At 42.2% G+C, this 24,195-nt stretch overlaps 1 pseudogene; it reads left to right on the top strand.

Moving 5' to 3' along the window:
• Positions 1-22,126: 22,126 nt before the first annotated feature.
• On the top strand, positions 22,127-22,963 carry LOC131818557 (small ribosomal subunit protein uS3-like; annotated as a pseudogene).
• The last annotated feature ends 1,232 nt before the right edge of the window (positions 22,964-24,195 follow it).

Raw genomic sequence — 24,195 nt, 5'->3', positions numbered from 1 at the left:
TGTTACTGTCCTCTTGTCTGAAAATAGAGACTAAGGACTATTTTTGTAGTTTTATATATGGTTGTGCGGCGGTGAGAGAGAAATTCAGTTAACCTGTACATGTTTATCTCATCTGGAAAAGGAAAGGTAAAAAAATTGTAAGCTCCATGTTTCTGAGAACTGCTGATGAATAACTATAGTCATCTGAAAGCAAAAAGCTGAGAATTCCAACTTTGCTTTATTTAAAAATAGCTTTGGAGTCACATTCTGAAACTGGAAGATTTTACGCAAATTAATAATACAAGTGATTTTTCAACTTCTATTGAGCAGGGAAGTAAATAACTAGAACTAGCAGAGTCAGCAGTTAGTTAAGTGGTTCTCTCAAATGCATCAAGGGCAGTGCCATTAATTTTCTCTGTTGTGGAGTGGAGGATGATCCCAACACAATTCCTTCTACTTTTGGCCCAGTGCCCCGTATCCTTGACAGGAGTTTAGTTGGCAATGGTTTGGTTAAAATACATTATGCCAGTGAGTTTTTCCTTAGGTTCTTTAAGAAGAGACCCAAGACAGCAATACATAGTAGTAACTGGAGAAGACACTTGCCTTGGGTCACCTTGCTTTACCATTAAATGGAGAAAACGCATGCTCATCCGTGGGTCTCTCTTGGCTCCCACTCTTCATCAGATGGATGAGGGAAACCTCAGAGGGTCATCGTGAAGAAAAGGTGGGGTGATAAATGAGAAAGTGCCCCGAAAAAGGTAACACTGTAGTATATACCACATCATTATTGAAGTTTGCTTGGTATAAAACAACAGGTCTGCCTAGTAGTTATTCTGTTGCATAATTTATAAAATGAAGCCTCAACTATGTACAGGCATTGTATTGTGGTGCATATGAGAGACTGACTTCAATGTGCCCATTCGGTACTAGAATAGTGACCACACGGGCCTTTGGCCCAAAGCTCCCCTGCAGGCCAGGGATCCATGTGAATCTTTACCAAATCCTTCCACCATTAATGATTCATGACAATATCAGCCGCCTGTGCAAGGCCCTTTCCCAGCCATTATCCCCTTTCACCCTCAGAGTCACTGGACCTCCCCTCTGGGGGTGGTTCTCCTCCTCTACAAGCGATGGCGCACATACAGCCCCATCGTCCCCCTGACACGACCAGGCTGGAGCCGTGCCAAAGGCCAGTCCCCCTGAACTCTGTGACTAGAGAAAGAGAACAGCTGTCTCTTTCCTAGTTCCTGAGGTTTCATGAATTTTATAGACTTGGGGGGCAGAGAGTCAGGTAGCAGCTGTTCTCCTCTGCTGTTACCCGTCCGTTTAGTGATTTCATGTTGTTGCCTTTGGGAACATGATGTCTTGCAGTGACCCAAACACCACCACCTCTCTGGAGTGATATTATGCTCCTGACCTTCCTTTTGCTGTTTATTAGGTCTCAGTGGGTCTGTCTGTGGGAATTGGCCCTTTGTTATCATCCTGAGAAGGTGGAAGGTGGACGCCTCTGAGAGGTGGAGGAATGGTAAAAGGGTGTTTTGTTGTGTGAAGTACATACTGAGGTCTCAGGAGTGCAAGGAAAAAGGCTTTGGGCAGGCAGTAGGGGTAGGGGCTTCTATGAGGTTTCTGTTTCCAAAACACATGTTTAATGAGTGTACATACATGTGTGTGTGTGTGTGTGTGTGTGTGTTGCCCAGGAAGGCAAGGAGATAAGCCCAGTGCCTGGTGAAGAGATACCCAATGAGGCTCTTTTAGAATATTGTTCTTGCTGCCAATGTGACATGGCTCCATCCCTGGCCATGGCAGAAACCAGGGTTTGCCTCGGGCTCCTCAGGACAGAAGCAGATTTCTCTTCCAACTAGGACCAACCCCTGCAGCTGTGCTGGTATCTCACCCTCTCTGGGCTTCTCGGGGCACTTGACCCATCAGCTCTCTCCTCTCTTCACTGAGTCCTTCTTTTTAGCATTAACATATGCTTTCATCTCTCCCATCTTAAAACAACCTTCCTCCCTCACTCCCCATGGTCCTTCATCCAGACCAACTTTATCCTCTTCTTCGCCCATCCACAGACAAATTTCTCAAAACAGTCTGCACATGTTCTATTTTTTTCACTTTCCTGTCTGTCTCAGAAATGACTCTTAGTAAGGTCATCAATAATTTTCATGTCACCAAGTCCAAAGGACATTTTCTTTAGGCTTCATCTCTTTAGCAGTGTTTCAACAACCTCTCTCACCTTAAGTCACCATCTTCCCTTGGTTTCCAGGCCTCTATAATCTCCTGGTTTACCTCTTCCTCCCCGGAAGCTCTCAGGGGCTTTACCCAGAGTATGCTCTTCTACCCACCACTAAAATGTTGGCATTTCCCCTTGGCTTCACCCAAGACCCCCTTCTCTAGTCCACCATCTCTCCCTGGATAGGGATGTCATTGATCAACAGCTGACTAAACAACAGGGACTTCTGTGTTTCTATCTTTAAACCTCTGACATCAGACCCATATTCAACTACCTAGTTGACAGCATAGTCTATGGACAGACACTTCATCGTGAGTACATCCAATATTGAACCTATAATGATCTCTCTCCCAACTCCTAAAATCCCACTTTACTTCCAGTTGTCCTTCCATAATCCATATACCCAGGTGTGGAGGCATCACATTTGGGGTTTATCACTACCACAGTGAGTCAATTACTAAGGTCTTTCAATTCAAGTCCTAAGAGACCTTGAGTTGACTCACGGCTCTCATTTCCATTGGGTTAGGCCACCATCATCTCAGAGCTGAACTTCTGAGATAGACTCCTAACTAGTCTTTTTGCTTTGTGTCGTGTTTACCTCCAATCTATTCTCCAGTCATCAGTAGGAAAAGTACTTTTGTGGGGTTTTGTTGTTGTTGTTTTATTTTCAAAGATTTTATTTATATATTTGACAGAGAGAGAAAGGAACACAAGCAGGAGTGGTGTGAAAGGGAGAAACGGGCTTCCCGCTGAGGAGGCAGCCCAAAACGGGGCTCCATCCCAGGGATCCGGGATCATGACCTGAGCTGAAGGCAGATGCTTAATGACTGAGCCACTTAAGCACTCCGAGCAAAGTACTTTTGGAATGAAAATCTTACAGGGGACTTGGGTGTTGAGGAGGAGAGCAGAGAGACTTGAACTCTTCAAAAAATTAAAAAAAAATCGTTCTAAGATAAAATTAAAAACTCTTGTCTCCATTTCTCAGATTCACCACAAAGCCTTTCTCCTGTTTTCTCGGCTGCCTCCTCACTTTTCTTCTTTAGCCAGGCTCTCTCCTAGTCATCCATCATCCTGCAATTCAGTTGTCACTTTGCGGAAAGTCTTTTTGGAGCCCCAAGACCAGAAAGTTCCTGATGTTTCATGATTCATTCTTTCAAAGAGGGAGAAACAATGATCACAATTGCAACGCCCTAATTGATGAAGGGATTAGCTCCTTAACACCTTACACTATCTTAAAAAAAAAATCAATCATGGTGATGGTTGAAGAACTCTATGAATATATGAAAAGCCATTAAGTTGTACACCTGAAATGGAAGAATTGTACAGTATATGCATTATATCTCAATAAATATATGTCTAATTTAAAAAAAGGAAAGCCTTACATGAGAATGGAAGCTCTAGAGGGAGCAGGGAACTTGTCTCTCTTGTTTATCATTGTGCCTTGCACACACATAGTATGTGCCCAATTATTGACTGAACAATGGTGAAGAGTGTGAGTACATAACAGGGCTGCTCTCCTGAGTCAGGCTGGACTGCTAAATGTTTTGTTCTTTCTTTGGATTTGGGAAAGAAAGGTTGGTTTTGGTCTATTCCAGCCTGATTGTTTTAATCCCTTTTTATGAAAATGCCCTCAGACCTCTGTCACATCACAAGGGGAAGAAGAAGTGACCCTGAGCTTATAAGTTCGAAGCCCATCAGAACCGGGAGTTTCTGTGTTTCTCCTCTGAAAGCCTGCCTCTGGCAGCACCAGGCCAGCTCCCCACCGGCAGTCACAGCCGGGTGATGGCAAGGGTCTCAGTCCTCTGCAGTGTTCTCACCTACGATTCCCAGGGAAATACAGCTGAATTATTACTGCCATTATCATTATGGTTTTACATCTCCTGAATAGTTTCTTTGTTGTTTGGCATGGCTCCGTGGAGGTACCACACACGTTCACGTCCCCGCTGAAGAAATGCTACAAGTTATAAAAATCAGTTAGTCATGAAGGGAACCATGGGAGAGAATTCAGATCGACTGTATACCCTGCTTCCTACAAAGTATTAATCTTTATTTATTTTTGAATTCCTCTAAAGGGAATCAAACACAATCAATGAGTCGGACCCCATTTGGTTCTCCTTTCCTTTCTGGATCACCCACTCGAGATGAAGCAAAAAATGCTCCAGGGAGCATGCCCACGGTCTGCACCATAACTGAAAAAACTGCCTTCTTTGGCTTTCCCGGGTGTGCGTGTGGCAGCTTGGGACAACATCCAAATAGATGTGTAAGAAGAGTAAGTAGGTAAATGTACTTCAGAAGGAGATTCCAACTGCAATTTTTCTTTTCATCACAGGCTCTTTCCCAAGCAGTGCATCACTCCAACTTTGAAATTTGTCTGCGCACAGACTGCTTGAGCTGCTATTTTAAAGTCTTTCCAACTAAAGCCCTTTGTGGCTTGTTTATGTTAGATATTAATGGGGCTGACTGCAGGATGCATTTCTGGGTAAAAATTCCCACCAATGAATGTAATGGCTCTGGGGCCTGAAAACTAGAACTTCTGTGTTTTTTTTTTTTTTTTTAAGATTTTATTTATTTATTTGACACAGAGAGAAAGATCACAAGTAGGCACAGAGGCAGGCAGAGAGAGAGGGGGAGGCAGGCTCTTTGCCGAGCAGAGAGCCTGACACGGGGCTTGATCCCAGAACCCTGAAACCATGACCTGAGCCGAAGGCAGAGGCCCAACCCTCTGAGCCACCCAGGTGCCCCTCTGGTTTTTACTATAAAGCAACTTCCTACAAATTACTTCTGTCTTCTATCAGATGCCAGCCAGGAGCACAGCAGTGGCGGGAGCCACAGCAGTGACTCTTACCAAGACGTGTGCAGAATTCTCTCTAAAGCTTTGCCATGTTGGTGTTTTTCCACATGTACTCGCCTGGGTGCTGAGATCTTTGAGTCTCCTAACAAATTTATCCATTCATTCATCCAGAATTATTGGTTGAGCACATTATAGGCACTAGGGGTCTAGAGACAAATAAGACAATTGAGGTCTCTGTCCTCAAGGAGCTTATATTCTAGTGTGGAGAAACAGAAAAATAAGCAAGAAATATAGCAATGTCTGAGATTGATGATAAAAAGAAACAAAACCAGGACAGTGATTGGAGAGTTCTGGAGGGAGCAAGGATATTTTAGGGAATATCAGGAAGTCTTCTATGAGCAGGTAGCATTTGAACCAAATGACGGGAAGGACCCAGCCAGGTAAAGATTAGAGAGTGAATGCCAATGTCCTGGGGCAAGAGTGAGTTAGTTGCATGCATAGAACAGAAAGAAGTCCAGGATTACTGGACTGGAATGAACAAAGGGGAATAGGTAGATGTGAGGTTGAGGCAGGGCTGGAGCTGGATGTTGTACAACCTGCAGGCTTTGGCTAGGGGATCGGTTTTCTAAGTGCAGTGGGAAGACATTGGAGGGTTTTAAGCAGTGAGTGTTGGTGGTGACATGAATGCATTGGAGGGAAGAAGAATCTGGGGGACTCATTGCTGGATCAGACACAGGGATAGCCTCTGGTAAGGCCAAGCTCAGTTGATATTGTGCAGCACCTAAGCCAAGAGACAGAGACACTAGCATTCACCAGACCACCCTCCAACCCCTTGGCCCTGGTTAGCCACTCGGCCTATAAGTTGAGACTAGCTTTAAGACAAGGCAACTAAAAATCAAATGTGCCTTTAGCTGTATATTTAATCAGTGCCCTCCATCCTTTCCAATTTGTTGTGGCAACTTATATTGGATTCCCGAACTCAAGTGCTATTTCTTTTTAATGAAGAGGGTCTGGCCTTAATTAAGATGACTGGGCCACATTTACAGAGTTAACATTCTACCTTCGAAACTGCTGCCACCAAATTGCTGAATGCCTGAAGCCAGCCGTCCACCTCTGAAAGCGGCTTTCCTCGTGCCTCCCTATCAGGCAGGCACCTAAGGGCTTCGAGGGACCTCTTGTTGAAGTGCAGGACAAGGCCCTTCTGTGACATTTGTCACGGTTCTTAGAGGCAGAGAATTGCCAATTAGCCACATAGGCTGCTTTTGGAATCCAGTTCAAACATCATTTCCTCAAAGTGAACTAAATTATAAATTTTTTGCTGATTGTAGATAAGAGATAGGAGCATTTAAAAATATATTGCTCTTTTCCAGAGGAGGAATACAAATCTTGACACTTGAAAAATAGCAGCAACCAACCATCATGATGTTTTTCCTATGATATGCAGGAACAAATCTTTATGTTCTTCGCAAATAAGGGTAGTGTCTGGGTCAGAGTGGAGTGTGGGAGGTGAAAATGACTTTGTGATGAATTTTGGTCCCACTTTATTCTCTGCCTACTTGTGATTTCAACTCCCACTAGTGTTTTCTAGTAAGCTAATACTGAATTATAGCATTCTTTGCTTTAGCAAGGTCTCTTGACAGAACTAAGGTAATAATAATGGGGGGGCAGGAGGAGGAAATGGATCTTTAACCAGCTTTTATGTCTGTGATAGATGGAGAGAAGAAAGCACGTGGTTAGCTTTGAGTGAAGCCCAGGGACAGGGCCTGCTAAGAGGTCTGACAATTTTAAAATCTATTCCGCACATTAAAAAAAATTAATCGTCAAATTGTTTTCATAATAGTCCCTCAGAAGCAAGACATGATTCTGCCTATTTTTCAGGGAACCAGCAAGGAGGGTTGGGTGGGTAAACTCTATCACTGCATTGGAAGATGGACACAAGAAGAAAGGACAAGGAGTCAGATGGTAGAACAGCAGAAAACATCTCTCTCTGCATATCCCAGGAGTCTTTGCTTGATGAGGGTAGAAAAGGTGCTTGCTGGGGGCAGCCAGCTAAGGAAAGCAAGAGATGCTCCAGGAGGGCTTTAGAACCTTCCCTGCCTCTATCCAGAGGGACTTTCTCATCCAGCTGCCCCCTTGGGTTCATTTTCCACCTCGAGTAGCCCTTTAGGTAGAAAGCCATCCTCTCCAGGAGATTCTTGCTAAATGCATGCTCTAGGCTCTTGGGAGCACATCAGTTACCTGCACCGACATGGATTCATCACACAAGGTGCCTGGCAGCAGGGCCGAGAGATAATTTCCACCCATTTGCTCTTTCATTCTCATTTCCTCTTTGTAACCTCTCCTCTCCACTCCTCCAAGTACCTTTTCCCACCAGCTTTGCAAGTCCGAGTTTTGTCCTTTAGGCCCGGCTTGCCTACAAGCATCATATCCAACCAGTTCCCCTCTTGTTCAGAAACATTTCTTGAGTCCCCACTGTTTACAGAGTAGGGTTCAGACTTCTGAAACTGTGTATTGGGGAAAACCCCAAAGCTGTACTCTGCAACCGGCTACCTCTCTGCTAAGGGGAGAGTCATGCATCCCATTTAATTCAGAAGCGGGGTTGTCAAGACGACATCCATCCCTGTGCCTATGGCTATGGGTGCGGATGCCAGAGAATGTGCATCTCCTTTTTCCATGTTACAGTCTTCAGATTTGTTGAAATGTCAATTTCACGAACACATCTGGGCTTCTCTTTGGTGTTTACCCATTTCCAGCTAAATTCTAAAGGGATGTAGGGAGAGAATGCACAAACACAGTATGCTGAGTTGTTTTCTGCCACTGTTTGAGGCTCCGGTCTGTGAAATAAGCAAAACAAAACTTAGCTCAGTGGCTCATAACATGAAAGTGACACCCTGTCGTATCTGGTCCCAACATTTCATTTTATTTCCCTCCCCAACCCCTCTTACAGCTGTGTAAGCTCAGCAGTGCCTAGAAGGGTGCCTTGTATATTGGAAGTTCTCAGCTCTCTGCGTGAGGTCAAATTGCAGTCAAATTTCAACCCCGGACCGTCTTCTCCGGCAACATGCCCAGCTCCCCTCCAGTCGTACAGCCATACTGGCTCGGCTGCCTGGGGTCCGTCTTGTTCTGCACACCTGGCTGTCTCTGTCCTTCATTGTTTCTTCATTTTGTTTTTCTGTGCTTGTGGACTCTTTTTTTTTTTTTTTTTTTAAAGATTTTATTTATTTATTTGACAGTCAGAGATCACAAGGAGGCAGAGAGGCAGGCAGAGAGAAGGGGAAGCAGGCTCCCTGCCAAGCACAGAGCCCCAGTGTGGGACGCGATCCCAAGGACCCTGAGATCATGACCTGAGCTGAAGGCAGAGTCTTAACCCACTGAGCCACGCAGGCGCCCCAAAGAGAGAATGAGTGGCGGGAAGGGGCAGAGTGAGAGGAGAAGCAGGCTCCCCACTGAGCAGGAATGTGCTTGTGGACTCTTGAGCATGGGAAGAAACTTGATTCTCATGAGCTGTTGAGACCTTAAGAAAATCAGCCCCATTTTCCATGCCTTCAGTAAAGAGATTCCCGCTCATCCACACACTCTTCGGTTTCAACTTCCTAACAAAAAGGAGTTTCTTCTTCAAACACGCTGTCACCCTCGCCCTAGTTCCACCTCTGACCTTGGTGTGTAAACTTCCAGAAATCAGCCTTCCCACGCCATGGTTGGCTCACTTACAAAATGATGCAGGAAGGGGTTGAAACGCTCCCCAATCTCCATTTCCTAAACCTGGGGTTTTTTTCCGTCTCCTTGTCTGTGCCTCATGAGAGAGGACCAGCACACTGACAACAGCCTTTTTGATAAAGCTCTCACTGAATCTGCTTCATGACATTGCCGGGGCAGAAGGAGCAGCAGCACCCCCAGCCGGTGGCTGAAGTTGAGTCTCTCAACTCTGTGGCTGGGTGGTAGTCGGAGCGCCCGGGCTGTAAGCAGGCAGCAGCCACCGGAGCTGGCATGGCACCGTGGCCTGGGGGAAGGAGCTGCAGCAAGTGCTTTGGATTGTTTTCTCTGGGCGTCTTGTGGTCTTGCTCTCACACCGAGACAGGCCCCGTGTCTTTCATCTATGTGAACACAGAATGTGGACAAAAAAGCCATTGAGAAAGGGCCACTTGGTGAGCACGTCAGCCCTCACGCTTCTGAGTAGTACTGGAATGAAGGCTCCTTTGCTCCTAGCCCAGATATGCTTTATCGGATGGACACTGTGTCCCATCCTGACCCTTCCATCTCCGCACTGTGGGTGAACTGTGGTGCTTTTTACTTTTGAGCGGTGGTCTCACGCATAAGTCCTTTTTCTTATTTCCAGCTATTCTTGTAACTCTTTTCAAAGTTTTCCGTGCTCCTCTGGTCTGGGAAAACTTAAACTGATAGAGATGGCACCGTACTAAGATGATTCTGATGTCTTTTGCTCACTTTGCATTGTCTTTCCTCGAGGTCTCTCTGTGAAAAATCAGAAAATGCATCTCTCCCAGTTTTGCTGTCCTGCTTCTTTTGCTCGATTAACACAGAATGCTCTGCCCAATGAATGGCCTCAGCGGCCAGCCTACCATCCTTCAGTGGGTTTCTTGGGGGAGTGGGGAGTAATGCCGCAGCAATTTAATTTCATCTCTGCTCTCCAATTGGATGTGGCAGATGGCCGGCCCTGGGAGCCAGTGGATCCAAATGGAGTCTCTTGCAGCACACCCTGTGTTCAAGGTTCATCTTGTTCAAGGGTACGGTGCAAAGAATGGAATCTTAATCAAAGTGAAAGCCATAGGTGATGAGGGCTTCCATTTCCTCCAGCTCCACGTTCCTCTGCCTCCAGCCCCAGCCTCACTGTGAGCACAGCTCTGCCTCTGAGAAAACAGCAACAACAACAACAACAACAACAACAACAACAAAAGGCAAAAACCATCAGACCAGATTTCCTACCCAATCCCTCCTGCCTGGTTGAGTTTGGGTGGTAATTCCCATTTAATTACTGCTTTATCACCATGGTGGCAAATGATCTCCAGTTGCTTCTCACATCCATTTGCTGGAAGTTGGTTTAGCTAAAGCTCCCGTCTTTAGCTTCTCCAATAAAGGGCTGAGAGGAAATTAAACCAAGGAAGATAATGTAATTAGTAATAATAGCCATCACTGACTGAACATGCTGCGGGTCAAGTAATATGCTAAGTATTTTGCATGAATTATTACTTAATTTATTCCTCATTGGAACTTTATCAGGTAGAGGGGAGTATCCCCATCTTAATGATGAAGAAACCAAGTCTCAGTGGGGTTCAACAGCTTTGTCAAGGTCATACAGCTATAAAGTCATAACATCAGGATTCAAACCCAAGTGGGTTTGCTTCCAGAATCCATGCTCCTAACCATGTCTCCGTTCTCTGGGAAGAGCAGAACCCAAGACTTGTATTCTCAAATTGTCCAATGACATTTTCTTATTCTGCATCTTCTCTCTTGCCTGTCTATACGCAAATGTTCACCCACTCTGAACTCCAAGGTCAGGTCCCCATATGGATGGTTAAGAGTAAAGGTATCACATGCACTGAACACCTTTTCAACGTTGTGTCAGCCACAGAGCAGAGATTCAGAAAATGCTTGTTACATTCTTAAGAGGAATCTACATGGATCCTTGATTTTTATTTATAAAGAGACATTTGGATGTACTGTGATTTATTTATTTCACATACTGTGAAAGATGCCTTTTGAAAGTCACTTTATCAAAAGTAAGAATGGTCCTGCTGGTGAATGATATGGCCAAAGAGGTAAGCTGTTTCCTCTCAAAGATTTATGTTTTAGTAGCCAAGACAAGCCCACCCAGCTTGGTCAGCCTAGAGGGTGAGAAACAATGAGAGGCCACGTGTAACTTCACAATGAGACATTCCTGAACATATTCACATTTACCTTCTTGGGCCGAGCCACATCCTCTGCTTGTGAAGACCCTGCAGGAGAAGAGTCTCGTTTCACTTTTACCCCTCATACACCTAGGACAAATTGAACCCTTTGTGGTTAGAACCTGTTCAAGTCCTCGGGCTTCCTTCTTCAGTTTATTTTTCCTCCTGGTTTTCCTGGGGCTTGTTTCAAGAGAGGCTTGAGAAATCATGCAGTGTAATTGGATGATTGGTGTACTTTAATTAAGGCAGCGAGATGCAATGTGCGGCACATTTCAGGTTGATTGCAGTAAGGCTAGGTGGTTGTCTGCTAGATAAAGCTTGGAGAGGCTTATTTTAATAGCCCGCAAGGTGAAATTGCCATCTGTAGGTTGGTCTGTGCTATTAAAACTATGGGGTTACATTTGTATGTAAAAAGTAGTGAGACCTCTGAACGATCACCCCTTAATCTAGCCCCATGTGGGTCGTGTCTTAATGAATAATGATGATGGGTTCCCTGGTAGTTGGGAAATGCTCATTGCATGGAATTAAATGATCTCCTGATAAATTTTAAATCAGTCTGGTTTCCTTCCAGCCCTCATAGCTGTCCTCTCTAATCATGTAGTTTGTGCCTAGTTGAATATTTAACTAATTTTACTACTAGATTAGTAAGAGCAAAATTCAGGATGTTAAGAAGGAAAGTATCCTTAAAATTCAACATATTCCTAGCTCAGATGTAAATTACTTTCAGATTACTTGGCATTTTGGAAAATGTGCTACAATTGTATTGAAAACCAAATGTGCAAAGATAAAGTTTTCCTTAATCTTAAAAATAAAGGCTCAGAAAACTTGGGAGTATAGATAATTATAAGATATGTGCATGGCTAGACTGGAAGCAAGTGCTATTTTATCACGGTGATACTTATGCATCCAGATGGCATCCCACAGAAAGCTTTCTAAGAATTGCTATTCACGAGAACTTATCAAGGATGCTTTTGTTGTGTGTTCCTGATTCACTTGTCTGGGTTGCTCTTGTCTTGTTGGTAACACTTGGGACTATTTCTTTCTCTGGGAGCTCACCTGTCCCAGATTGTGTCAGCTCAGAATAATGTAAAGAAATGACAACAGTGACCTACTACAAGCTATCTCTCAGGAGACAGGGATGATTCCTTGAGAGAAATATAGCATTGTCCTTGTGTGTGTATGTATGTGTGCGTGTGTGTGTGTGTGTGTGTGAAACAGAGAGACAGGTTTTGAAAAAATACCTCTAAAGTTGTATTTAATAAACAAGGTCCTGCATACAAGTGGCCAACAGATACATGAAAAGATGTTCAACATGATGAGATATTACACATGTTTGGATGTCTCTTACCAAAAAGACAAAAGGTAGCAAGTGTTGGTGAGGATGTGGAGAAAAAGAGAGCCTTTGTACTCTGCCAGTGGGAATATATATTGGTACAGTCCAGTGGAAAACAATATGGAGGTTCTGGAAACAACAACAACGACAACAGCCCAGAATTACCAACACAATGATTCAACAATTCTATAGATTACCTCAATGCTCGCCATAAGTATAGTCACCATACAATGTTATTACAATATTAGTGACTGTATTTCCTATGCTGTACTTTTCATTTCTGTGACTTATTTTTTAAAAGATTTTATTTATTTCTTTGACAGAGAGAGCACACACACAGAGAGAAGGAGAAGCAGGCTCCCCACTGAGCAAGGAGCCCGATGCGGGGCTTGATCCTGAGATCATGACCTGAGCCAAAGGCAAACACTTAACAAAGTGAGCCACCCAGGCGCCCTTCTGTGATTTATTTATAACAGCAAGTTTATACCTCTTAATCCCCTTAAGTTATTTTGTATATCCTGCTCCCACCCATCATCCCCTCGTCTCTGGCAATTACCAGATGTTTTCTGTTAAGAGTCTGTTTTGGGGGGGCCACTTGGTGTTTCAGTTAGTTAAGTGTCTGACTTTGGCTCAGGTCATGATCTCAGGGTCCTGGTACTGAGCCCTGCCTGGAGCCCCGAATGGAACCCAGTGTGGAGCATTGGGCTCCACGTTCAGCAGAGACTCTGCTTCTTCCTTGCCCTTTGCCCCTCCCTCTGCTTGTGCGTTTGTGCATCCTCACTCTCTCTCATGTAAATAAATCTTCGAGTCTGTTTTTTGTTTGTTTGCTTTTTTTAAATTGAAGTAGGATTAACATACAGTGTTATATTAGTTTCAGGTGTATAATAGAATGATTCAATGATTCTATATGTTATTCAGTTCCCTTTCACTTATTTCATCCATCCCTTCTGGAAACCACAAGTTTGTTCTTTATATTTAAGAATTTGATTCTTTGGGGTCTCTTTTTCTCTTTGTTCATTTATTTTCTTACTTTCCACATGTCAGTGAATGATAGGATGGATGAACCTGGAGAACATGAAATAAGTGAAATAAGCCAGACCTAGAAGACAGAATCCTCGTGATCGCACTTGTAATTGGGAGTCTAAAATGACTCACAGAAACTTAAGACTAGAATGGTGGTCGCCAGGAGTCTGGGGGGAGGAAGAAATGGGGAGAGGCTGACCAAAGGGTACAGATTTTCAGTGGTGCAAGATGAATAAGATCTGGAGATCTAATGTACTGCATGGTGACTATAGTTAACGATAATGCATTGTACACTTGAAATCTGCTGTGAGAGAAGACTTAAGTGTTCTTCCCACACACAAAAAAGAAAAGGTAACTATGTGGTAATAGATGTTGATTTTGATTGTGGTGATCATTTCATAAGATTCAGAGGATATATCAAAACATCAAGTTACAGGGGCCCCTGGGTGGCTCAGTGGATTAAGCTGCTGCCTTCGGCTCAGGTCATGATCCCAGGGTCCTGGGATCGAGCCCAGCATCGGCTCTCTGCTCAGCAGGGAGCCTGCTTCCTCCTCTCTCTCTCTCTCTCTGCCTGCCTCTCTGCCTACTTGTGATCTCTGTCTGTCAAATAAATAAATAAAATCTTAAAAAAAAATCAAGTTACACACTTAAATAGATAGTATTATTAATTATATCTCAGTCATGCTGTTATAAACAAACAGGGTCTTTTGAGGTCTACTTGATTTCTCCTGCCTTCCCTGCCTTCCCAGTTCACAATGGCTCTGCTGAGCCCTAACTCTGATAACTGTTACCATTTTCCTTCTGAACCACGCCTTCTCAGCCTCAGATTTACACACTACTCTTCTCAAGTATGTCCATCTTGTCTCCCTAGCTAGCCTCTTAGCTCCTTGACAGCAGTAACTACATAGGAAATGGCTTCTCTACCTCTCATAATACCTAGGACAAAGATTCATACAGATGTCATGTATTTAGCTTGCCGGCCTCATTATTAGGAGGGAAAAGAAAGCAACTTCCTTTTCTTCTATTTACCTTACTAAGTAAGGCTGATGTAGATCTGGTTCTCCATATGAATCTTGCTCATATTTGGGCTGCTTCTTATTATAAGCAGCCCCCAACCTTCCTTAAAAGCTATGATGGCCTTAAATTGGGATTATGTGGCTGGTTTTATTCCTTAACAAATTCAAGTTAGCTCTAAAGGCTAGGAGGAGTTTGCAGAAATCTGGTTTTCATCCTGTATGACAGGGAGCTACATGCAAATAATTTTCTTTTCTACAAAGCTGTCTGCTCTTAAAGATTGAACACCAGGGGCACCTGGGTGGCTCAGTGGTTTAAGCCTCTGCCTTCGGCTCAGGTCATGATCTCAGGGTCCTGGGATCGAGCCCCACATCAGGCTCTCTGCTCAGCGGGGAGCCTGCTTCCCCCTCTCTCTCTCTGACTACCTTCTGCCTACTTGTGATCTCTCTCTGTCTATCAAATAAATAGATTAAAAAAAAAAAAAAAAGATTGAACACCACTCATAATTTGTTAGAGGAGGGGGAGGACCAAGTCTGTTGTGCATGTGCTATTTTCTAATCTTTTAAATGCTGACTCTTTCTGTTATTTTGCCATTTGAGCTCAATTTTAAACTGGTTTTCAGAACTAGCAAGAATATTGAAAGAATATTGAAAGTAGTTCTTCTCTGAAAGAAAGAAAACAATTCAGTTTTTTTTTTTTTCCTGAAAGAAAGAAAACAGTTCAGCTTTCTTAGGAAGCTTGCAGAAAACCTTAAGGTATGTAATGCTACTATTATTTGGGAAATCATACTAATTTTACAAGATGGACATACCTAAGAATAATGATGTGTAGATCAGCACTGCCAAGGGGTATGGTTCAGATGGTAATTCTTACTAATTCATAGAAGTTATCTAAATCTTTTTTTTTTTTTTAAGAATTTATTTATTTATTTGACAGAGAGATAGCACAACAGGCAGAGGGATAAACAGGCTCTCAGCTGAGCAGGAAGCCCTATGCCAGCCTCAATCCCAGGACCCAGGAATCATGACCCGAGCCAAAGGCAGATGCTTAACCAACTGAGCCACCCACGTGTCCCGGAAGTTATCTAAGTCTTATTCAGTATATTAGTGTTATTCAGAACATGAGCCATTGTTCACATTTAAATTTAGTTTCCAAATTAAGATGTTCAATAACATGGTGATGGAAATATAAAATGAGAAGTGGTGGTGATACAATTAGGAAGTAGATAGAAATCAGTATCAGATACCAATCGCTAGGGACAGCCTCCGAAAATGCACCACCTCCAAAGAGCTGGCTCTGTTTCTGCTCAGCTTTTTGACCTAGCTAAGTAATTCAATATCACCAATATGGCCCAATGGGGGAACAAAGTCGTTCTAGTTTAGCTTAACCATTTTCTAATTCCTATAGACTCAATTTCTTTAGAAATTTAACATCGATGTTGAAATTCCCTGGGCTAGATATGTCAGGTAGATATTGCTTTGCAACAAATCACTCCCAAACAAATTAGTCCTTTATGTAACTCATGATTCTGTGGGTTGGTTGGTTAGTTCCTTTAGTCTGGTCTGGGCTTGCTCATGCACCTTTGGCTCCTTTGGTCAACTATGGGTCAGAGAGTTGACTGCAGATACGGGCTGGGACTTTGCAAATGTTGGGAGTCAGCAGGCTACCAGCTAATTTAAGAAGGCTTTGGGTCGTCTGACAGTTCAGATAATCCAACTTGCTCCCACTGCAGTAACAGGGATCCAAAGACAGAGAAGCTGTGCACAAGGCCTCTTGATGCTTAGGTTCAGACTGGTACAGTGTCACTTCTGCCCATCCCTTTGCCCGTCACTTTGTCCATTTGGGCAAAGGGATTTACCAGGCCAGCTCAGATTCGAAGGGCGATGTATTAGACTCTAACTCTGGAAGGTAGGAGCCACAAGTCACGTTGCAAAGAGCATGGATACAGGGAGGGTAATGAATTGTTAGTTTGGTTTTCATTTGCAGTTTATCACATTGGGAGAATTTATACATACACAGATACAAACAAAAAATCTTATTTTAGCTACTGAAATGTAGGGGCAGTGATCAGAGTACAAAATTAGGTGTCAGAATTTAAGAAGATGTTTTTCCTGTACTCTAATTTTAGGTGTCCATTTCCTCAGGATTTGACCTTGGTTATTTTGTTGTTGTTGCTCTCTCTTCTCATTTGACTGCATTTTCAAAGGACCAGGTTTTTTCCTGATGCCTGAGATCATTGAAGATGCCGGTCTTAAATATGTATTTAGAATCTTTGTACTGTATAATTGATTACTTTTGGCTATAATAGTTTATTTTTCTAAGATGTTTATACTCAATGTTTCTTTACACCATTTAACAAGGTCCTGTCTTCTTATTTAGTACCAACAAATTAAATATGTTTTTGAAACATTGTTCTGGGTGAAAAAAAAAAATCTGGCAATATTTGTGAACCTTCAATATGCAACTTCTATGAAAGTCTTTTTGATTCGATTTGATTTAATTTAATTTAAATTCCAGTAAAGATGCAGTGTAATATTAGTTTCAGTGTACGATACAGTCATTCAACACTTCCATACAACGCCCCGTTCTCATTCTTAATCCCCATTACCTATTTCCCCCATACCCTCCTCCCCTCTAAGAAGAGTCTGTTTCTTAGTTTGCCTCTCTCTCTGTCTTTTTTTCCCTTCACTCCTTTGTGTTTTTTTCTTAAATTTTACATATGCGTGAAGTCATATGGTATTTGTCTTTCTCTGGCTGACTTATTTCACTCCGCATTATACTCTAGCTCCATCCACATCGCGTGCCTTGAGACTGCAGGCCGGGGGTTGCCAACTCACAGACCAAGGCAGATACAGTCTGACTGAAATCCTGGGTGTGTTCTCTCAGAGCCAAGAGGGAGTGGGGGAATCCTATGGCAGACCAGCAGTTCCTGACATTTACCTCATGGTAAAATCACCAGGGGAGCTTTGAAAAAAAGTGTCCAGGCTACCTTCCAGACTCATTAAAATAGAATCTCTGAGAGTAGGAAACAGATACCTGTATTTTTTAAAGCTCCTCAGGTAATTTCAATGTGTAACCCTCTTTATGAACAAATGAATTAATCCAGGATGTCTCAGTCTTTGATATGTGGACAAATGACCTGGAAATTCAGATTCAGATTCAAATTCAGATTCATCAGATCTAGGGTGGGACTGAGATTCTGCATTTTTAGTGAGTTACTGAGTGATGCCAATGCCCATTGGTCTTCAGACCATACTATGAATAACAAAGAAGATCTAAAGTCAAGATCACAAGTAGCCCACAGATAGTTTTGTGGGGTTTTTGTTTTGTTTTGTTTTTTTGGTTCATCTATTGCATAGTTAGACACAAATTGAGTCAAATGAGAGATTTCTCATAAAAATTCTTATTTCTGATTTCTCATGAAAAAAGTGTAAGCTCTTACAACACAAGCTCTGCATTTCCACAGACTAATACTGAAGAGCAGCTGCCTTTGCAAGGGATTCACCAAGGGAGGCTTTGAAGTGCTTTGCTCTGTGCTTGTTTATGAATAGGATAAAAGTGTCTTTTCCCATATGGACTGGCAGAACGATATACAACACACAAGTGCACATGTGTATGCTCCATGAAAGCAAAACCAAGCAATTAAATGGGAAAAGGTGAAAGGAGAGGAGAAAAGGAATAATTCCTTAAGACTTCGAAATGTTTGTTAGTAAGGACACTATTGGTTGCCTCAAAAGCCAACTTGGAGCTATTTACAGTGGGAAATAAGTGAGGGGGTAATTTATTATATAAATTACCAGCTCATGGATACACGATGCAGCTGGGTTTCAGAAAAAAATAGGGGCACCTGGGTGGCTCAGTGGGTTAAGCCTCTGCCTTCCTCTCATGTCATGATCTCGGGGTCCTGGGATTGAGCCTCATATTGGGCTCTCTTCTCAGCAGGGGGTCTGCTTCCCCCTTTCTCTCTGCCTGCCTATTTGTGATCTCTCTCTCTGTGTCAGATAAATAAATAAAATCTTTAAAAAATATATATAAAAGGAATAAACCTAAAGACATGGATGTCACCAAGGCAGAACTCTTTGCCCTCATCTTGGCTCCCCTCTTCACAACTTTCTCATTCCATCAGTTCTATAATTCATCTGGTCTGAGACATGGCCACCAGCAATAACTGGGTTGACATGCTGGGGGTCTTGCTATGAGTTGCAACCCATCTTCCCAAAGAAGGGATTATGACTGGTTCAGCCTGGAGGATGACTAGAGAGTCTTCTGCTTCTCTAAGGAAACTTACTGCATTTGAATAGGAAGTTGAACCCTCCCAACGCAGAGAGGGAAAACTAATGCTCTGGAAATCTAGTGTGACCCCAACCTGTCCTGGGGGACAGAGGCATGAGGATAGACATGAAGGTCTATGGACTCCTTCTCTCAAGAGCTATCTTTGTCCTTTATAAAAAAGAAACCCCATTGCAGACTCAACTATAAGGATAACAATAATGTTTAAGGGGGAAGTAAGGGCAGCACTTAGCTAGCTCCACTGATTTCTCCCCTCCCTAGAACATACTGCAAAGCAAGAAAATGACATAAAGTTGTCAACTCTTTCTAGCCCACTACAGGCCAACTTCTGTTATGAGTGTGACAGTGTGGGTGACATTAAGTAAATAACTCCCAGAAATCATCTCCAGAAAGGAAATCAGGGGAGCCCAGTCCAAAGTACACAAGGTGGAGATGCTCCTGCTGAATTTCAGGAGAGGAAACTAGGTGAAATGTGAAAAGGGAAGAGAAAAGAAAAATGTTAATAAGCCAGGTTATTGAGGAACCTGAAAAGTGGCTCATAAGAGGGTGCGTTTACTCTCCTATAATGAGATCTGGGATTATCTGTAAAAACATTTAACTCTGATTGTTTTAAAGAGAAAAGATAAAATGTTTAATATGTGGCACCCTGGAGTGTGCCATTTTTCCTTATTTCAAATGATAATTCTAATGAAACACCTATAATGTGTAAGAGATCAAGTCGTACAGCTTCCCATCAGAGAGTGCAATTAAGAACAACGGCACAGATGTTGTATATTCAAATACTAGGTGAGAGCAGATTTGAGGATTAGAGGAATAAAGTGCCTAATATAAGACTATCTGAATACTCCCACCTGGCCCTAGGACTCAGCTGTCTGACTTTGATCAAGATGTTTCATAATACCTAAGACCAAGTACTGAGTCTACCATATAAGTAAAAATATACCCTAAGGCTCTTTCTTGGGATCTGAAAAAATGTGATTGTACTAATAATTGTAATGAGTCATTGGGCCCAGACCAGTGGTCCCAGCCTGTTGCCTTACGAGGCTGAGAAAATGCACATCAATATGTAGGGAGGAAAAAATGAAATCCCTTTTGTCCCAGGGTAAAATCTTCAGTTAAGCTTGTCAGGGGTCCTCAAGCCTATCTGTTTGTGTTTGGCTGTATTGAATCTATAGGTAGTGGCCATTCTCTCTGGAAAGTTAAAAGTGGTAACCTTTCCCCAAATAATCTCTATTTAAGTTTAATCCCTACAAAGGCCTGGAAACTTCTCCTGGCTCCGTTTTTTTTTTTTTTTTTTTTCTTCTTCTTCTCCCCTTCCTTCCCTTCCTTTACTTAGAATTAGGCCCTGTAACAGTGCATTAAAATAAACCTGAGTGGTACCAGAAGAAGAATTTATTTTCATTGAGGCATGGCTTCTTTCTACAAGGAAGTGTATTCAGACAGCTAAATCCTGCTTGGTAAGGTCTCCAAAATGAGAGCAGGAAAAGAGCTACCTACCTCTTATTATCTAGGCTGACTTTGCTGGCTCTCTTCCCTTAGCCAGTGCGTAGGACTCTGCTCTATTTGGCTTAAACACTCCCTCTCCAACAGGCCAAACTGCCCTTTCATTTATGCTGATTACACTAACATTTGCTCCACATACTTTCCGGCTATTTCAAGTAGGTAAATCCCAGCAATCTCCAGCTTCTGCCTTTACACATGGTGATTTTCAAGAGTCTTTCATGGAAGAGAAAACTTCCACCTTCCCCTGGCAGGAACTAGGTCTTTGTACCCTTCTGAAGAAATCAATGGATGGAGAGACAGTTTGAATCACTCTCTTCAATAATGATTTCTTAAATTGTCCATAAACTCAGGATCCTTGTGACTTCTGAAGTAGTGAAAGCTTTCAAAAATGGATCTAAAAATATTTCTTTTTATCCTTCATCTAAAGAAAAGAACAAGGAAATGACTAATCACATAAAAAGAATAGAGAAAAACTAGAAAAATTAGGTGAACAGAATATAAATAGATATGAAAGGATTGATGATGTGTGGTAAGAGGGAGCAGTAGGGGTATGGTAGACGGGGTATTCTAATAAATGCTCAGTAAATTTATGAGCTGGGAGACAGAGACACAGGTGAGGTAAAAAGTTCTAGAGGCCTTAAAAGCAATGATGTCTATGAAATAGATGATGGTGAGAAGTAAAAGCAAAGATCCCACCTTATCGTGGTCATGTAGCAACCACGCATGCCATGAGGCTGCTGCAATGACTCAATTAAAATTAGAGTGAGATTTAGGCTGAAAGCCCTAAACACGATGAAAAAAGGGATATTACATAATGATAAAATGAAATACGTCACTTAATCTCCACTTTTTAAATGTTTTTCCAGGTTTCTTATAATTGATCTCTGGTTTCATATCATTGTAGTAAAATTTTATATATACATATATATATAAAATTTTATATATATATATATATATATATATATATATATATATATAATTTCAATCTTCCTGAATTAATTGAGACTTGTATTACAGTCTAACATGTGATCTATTCTTGGAGAATGTTGCATATGCACTTGAGAAGAATGTGTATTCTACTGTTTTGGGTTGGAATGTTTAGTATAGTTCAATTATGTCCGTCTTTTTAAAAAGATTTTATTTATTTACCTGACAGAGAGTGCACAAGTAGGGGGAAGGGCAGAGGGAGAGGGAGAAGCAGGCTCCCCGCTGAGCAGAGAGCTTGATGTGGGGCTTGATCCCAGAACCCTGGGATCATGACCTAAGCCCAAGGCAGATGCTTAACTGATATAGCCACCCAGGAATCCCCTAATGTGTTGTTTAAGGTGGATATTTCTTATTGACTTTCTGTCTAGATGGTCTATCCATTGATGTGAGTGGATATTAAAGTCCCCTACTATTATTGTATCACTGTCAATTTCTCCCTTTAAGTCTTTAAATATCTACATTACGTATTTTGGTGCTCTTCTGTTGGTGCTTATATATTTATAAATGTTATGTCTTCTTGCTGGATTGATCTCTTTATCATTAAGTAATGGCCTTCCTTGTCTTTTATTACAGTTTTTGCTTTAAAGTCAAATATGAGTATAACACCACCTAGATCCCATCCAGAATACCTTATTATATTTAGTCATCATGTATCTTCAGGCTCCTCTTAACTGTAATCATTCCTCAGAATTTCCTTGTTTTTGATAACTTAGACCATTGTTCATTTACCTGTTTTATTTTTTGGTAACAGCCTTACTGAGATATAATTTATATACCATACAATTTATATACCATTTGAAGTGTACAACTCAGTATTTTTTTAATATGTCCAAAGAGCTGTGTAACCACTGCTATAATCAGTCATCACATTTATCACCCCAAAAAGAAACCCTATTTTTTTTTACCCCCTCAAACTTCCTATCCCTTCAGCCCATGCAACCATTAATCTACATTCTGTTTCTATGGATTTGCCTTATCTGAACAGTTCACATAGGTAGAATATAATATATGGCCTTTGTTGTTGGTTATTTTTACTTAGCAAAGTGTTTTCAAGATTCATTTATCCAGGGCGCGCGGCGGCAAGATGGTAGTGCAGATTTCCAAGAAGAGGAAGTTTGTCGCTGATGGCATCTTCAAAGCTGAACGGAACGAGTTTCTCACTCGGGAGCTGGCTGAAGATGGCTACTCCGGGGTTGAGGTCCGAGTTACACCAACCAGGACAGAAATCATTATTTTGGCTACCAGGACACAGAATGTTCTTGGTGAGAAGGGCCGCCGGATCTGAGAATTAACTGCTGTGGTTCAGAAGAGGTTTGGTTTCCCCGAGGGCAGTGTAGAGCTTTATGCTGAAAAGGTGGCTACAAGAGGTCGGTGTGCTATTGCCTAGGCAGAGTCTCTGCGTTACAAACTCCTAGGAGGCCTTGCTGTGCGGAGGGCCTGCTATGGTGTGCTGAGGTTCATCATGGAGAGTGGGGCCAAAGGCTGTGAGGTTGTGGTATCTGGGAAACTCCGAGGACAGAGGGCTAAATCCATGAAGTTTGTGGATGGCCTGATGATTCACAGTGGGGACCCTGTTAACTACTACGTTGACATGGCTGTGCGCCCTGTGCTGCTCAGACAGGGTGTGCCTGGCATCAAAGTGAAGATCATGCTTCCTTGCGACCCAAGTGGTAAGATTGGCCCTAAGAAGCCCCTGTCAGATTATGTGAGCATTGTGGAACCCAAAGATGAGATACTGCCCACCACCCCCATCTCGGAACAGAAAGGTGGGAAGCCCGAGCCTCCTGCTATGCCACAGCCAGTACCCACAACCTAACAGGGTCTCTCCGGCAGCTGGATCTGGAGAATGGATTTCAATCCGCAAAGACCTTTAATAAAATCTTTGAGAAAGAAAGAAAGAAAAAAAAAAAGATTCATTTATGTTGTAGCATCTATCAGCACTTCATTCCTTTTTATGGCCAAATAACAATCCATTGCATGTATATACCACTGTGTGTTTATTCAGTCATCAGTTGATGGATATTGGGGTAGTTTCTTTCTTTCTTTCTTTCTTTCTTTCTTTCTTTCTTTCTTTCTTTCTTTCTTTCTTTTTTTTTTTTTAAGATTTTAGTTTATTTATTTGAGAGACAGAGCGAGAGCACACATATGCAGGGAGAAGGGGCACAGGGAGAGGGAGAAGCAGACTTTCCATTGAGCAGGGAGACCAATCTGGGACTCCATCCCAGGACCCTGAGCTAATTGACTCTATGTCATTGGTAGCACTTCCTGTCAACAGTAAGCTATCAGCAGCTAAGTTTTGGGGGAGTCCAACTTATACATAGATTTCTGGGTGGGCAACAAGCTTAGCATACCTAACTCCCATATTCAAAAGTCAACTGTATTTTCAATGAACAATCTGAGCATAAAATTAAGAAAAAAACCTATTTACAATAGCATAAAAAAGAATAAGATACTTAGAAATAAGTTAACAAAAAATATGTAAGACTTGTACATAGGAAACTATATGAAATTGAAGGAAATTAGTAGTAGTATTCATAATCATCATAAAGTAGAAACCACCCCTAGGCACCTGGGTAAGCAACTGCCTTCTGCTCAAGTCATGAGCTTTGTATCTTGATAAAGTCCCAATAGTTCATTTTTGCCCTTGCTTTTTTTTTTTGCCTTTGGTGATCTTTCTAGGAAGAAGTTGCTACAGCTGAGGTCAAAGGGGTTGCGGCCTGTGTTCCCCTCTAGTGTTTTAACGGATTCCTGTCTTACATTTATTCTTTCATCCATTTTTGAGTCTGTTTTTGTGTGTGGTATAAGGAAATGGTGCAGTTTCATTCTTCTGCATGTGGCTGTCCAATTTTCCTAACACCATTTGTTGAAGAGACTGTCTTTTTTCCATTGGACATTCTTTCCTGCTTTGTCGAAGATTAAGTGGGCATAGAGTTGAGGGTCCATTTTGGGGTTCTCTATTCTGTTTAATTGATCCATGTGTCCATTTTTGTGCCAGTACCATGCTGTCTTGGTGATTACAACTTTGTAACAAATCTTAAAGTCTGGAATTGTGATGCCGCCAGGTTTGGCTTTCTTTATCAATACTTCTCTGGCTATTTGGTGTCTTTTCTGGTTCCATACAAATTTTAGGATTATTTGTTCC

The sequence above is a fragment of the Mustela lutreola genome, chromosome 16, assembly GCF_030435805.1.
Source record: "Mustela lutreola isolate mMusLut2 chromosome 16, mMusLut2.pri, whole genome shotgun sequence".
In the NCBI taxonomy this organism is placed as follows: Eukaryota; Metazoa; Chordata; class Mammalia; order Carnivora; family Mustelidae; genus Mustela; species Mustela lutreola.
Note: the sequence above shows the minus strand (reverse complement) of the source record. Positions and strands in the feature narration are given on the sequence as shown.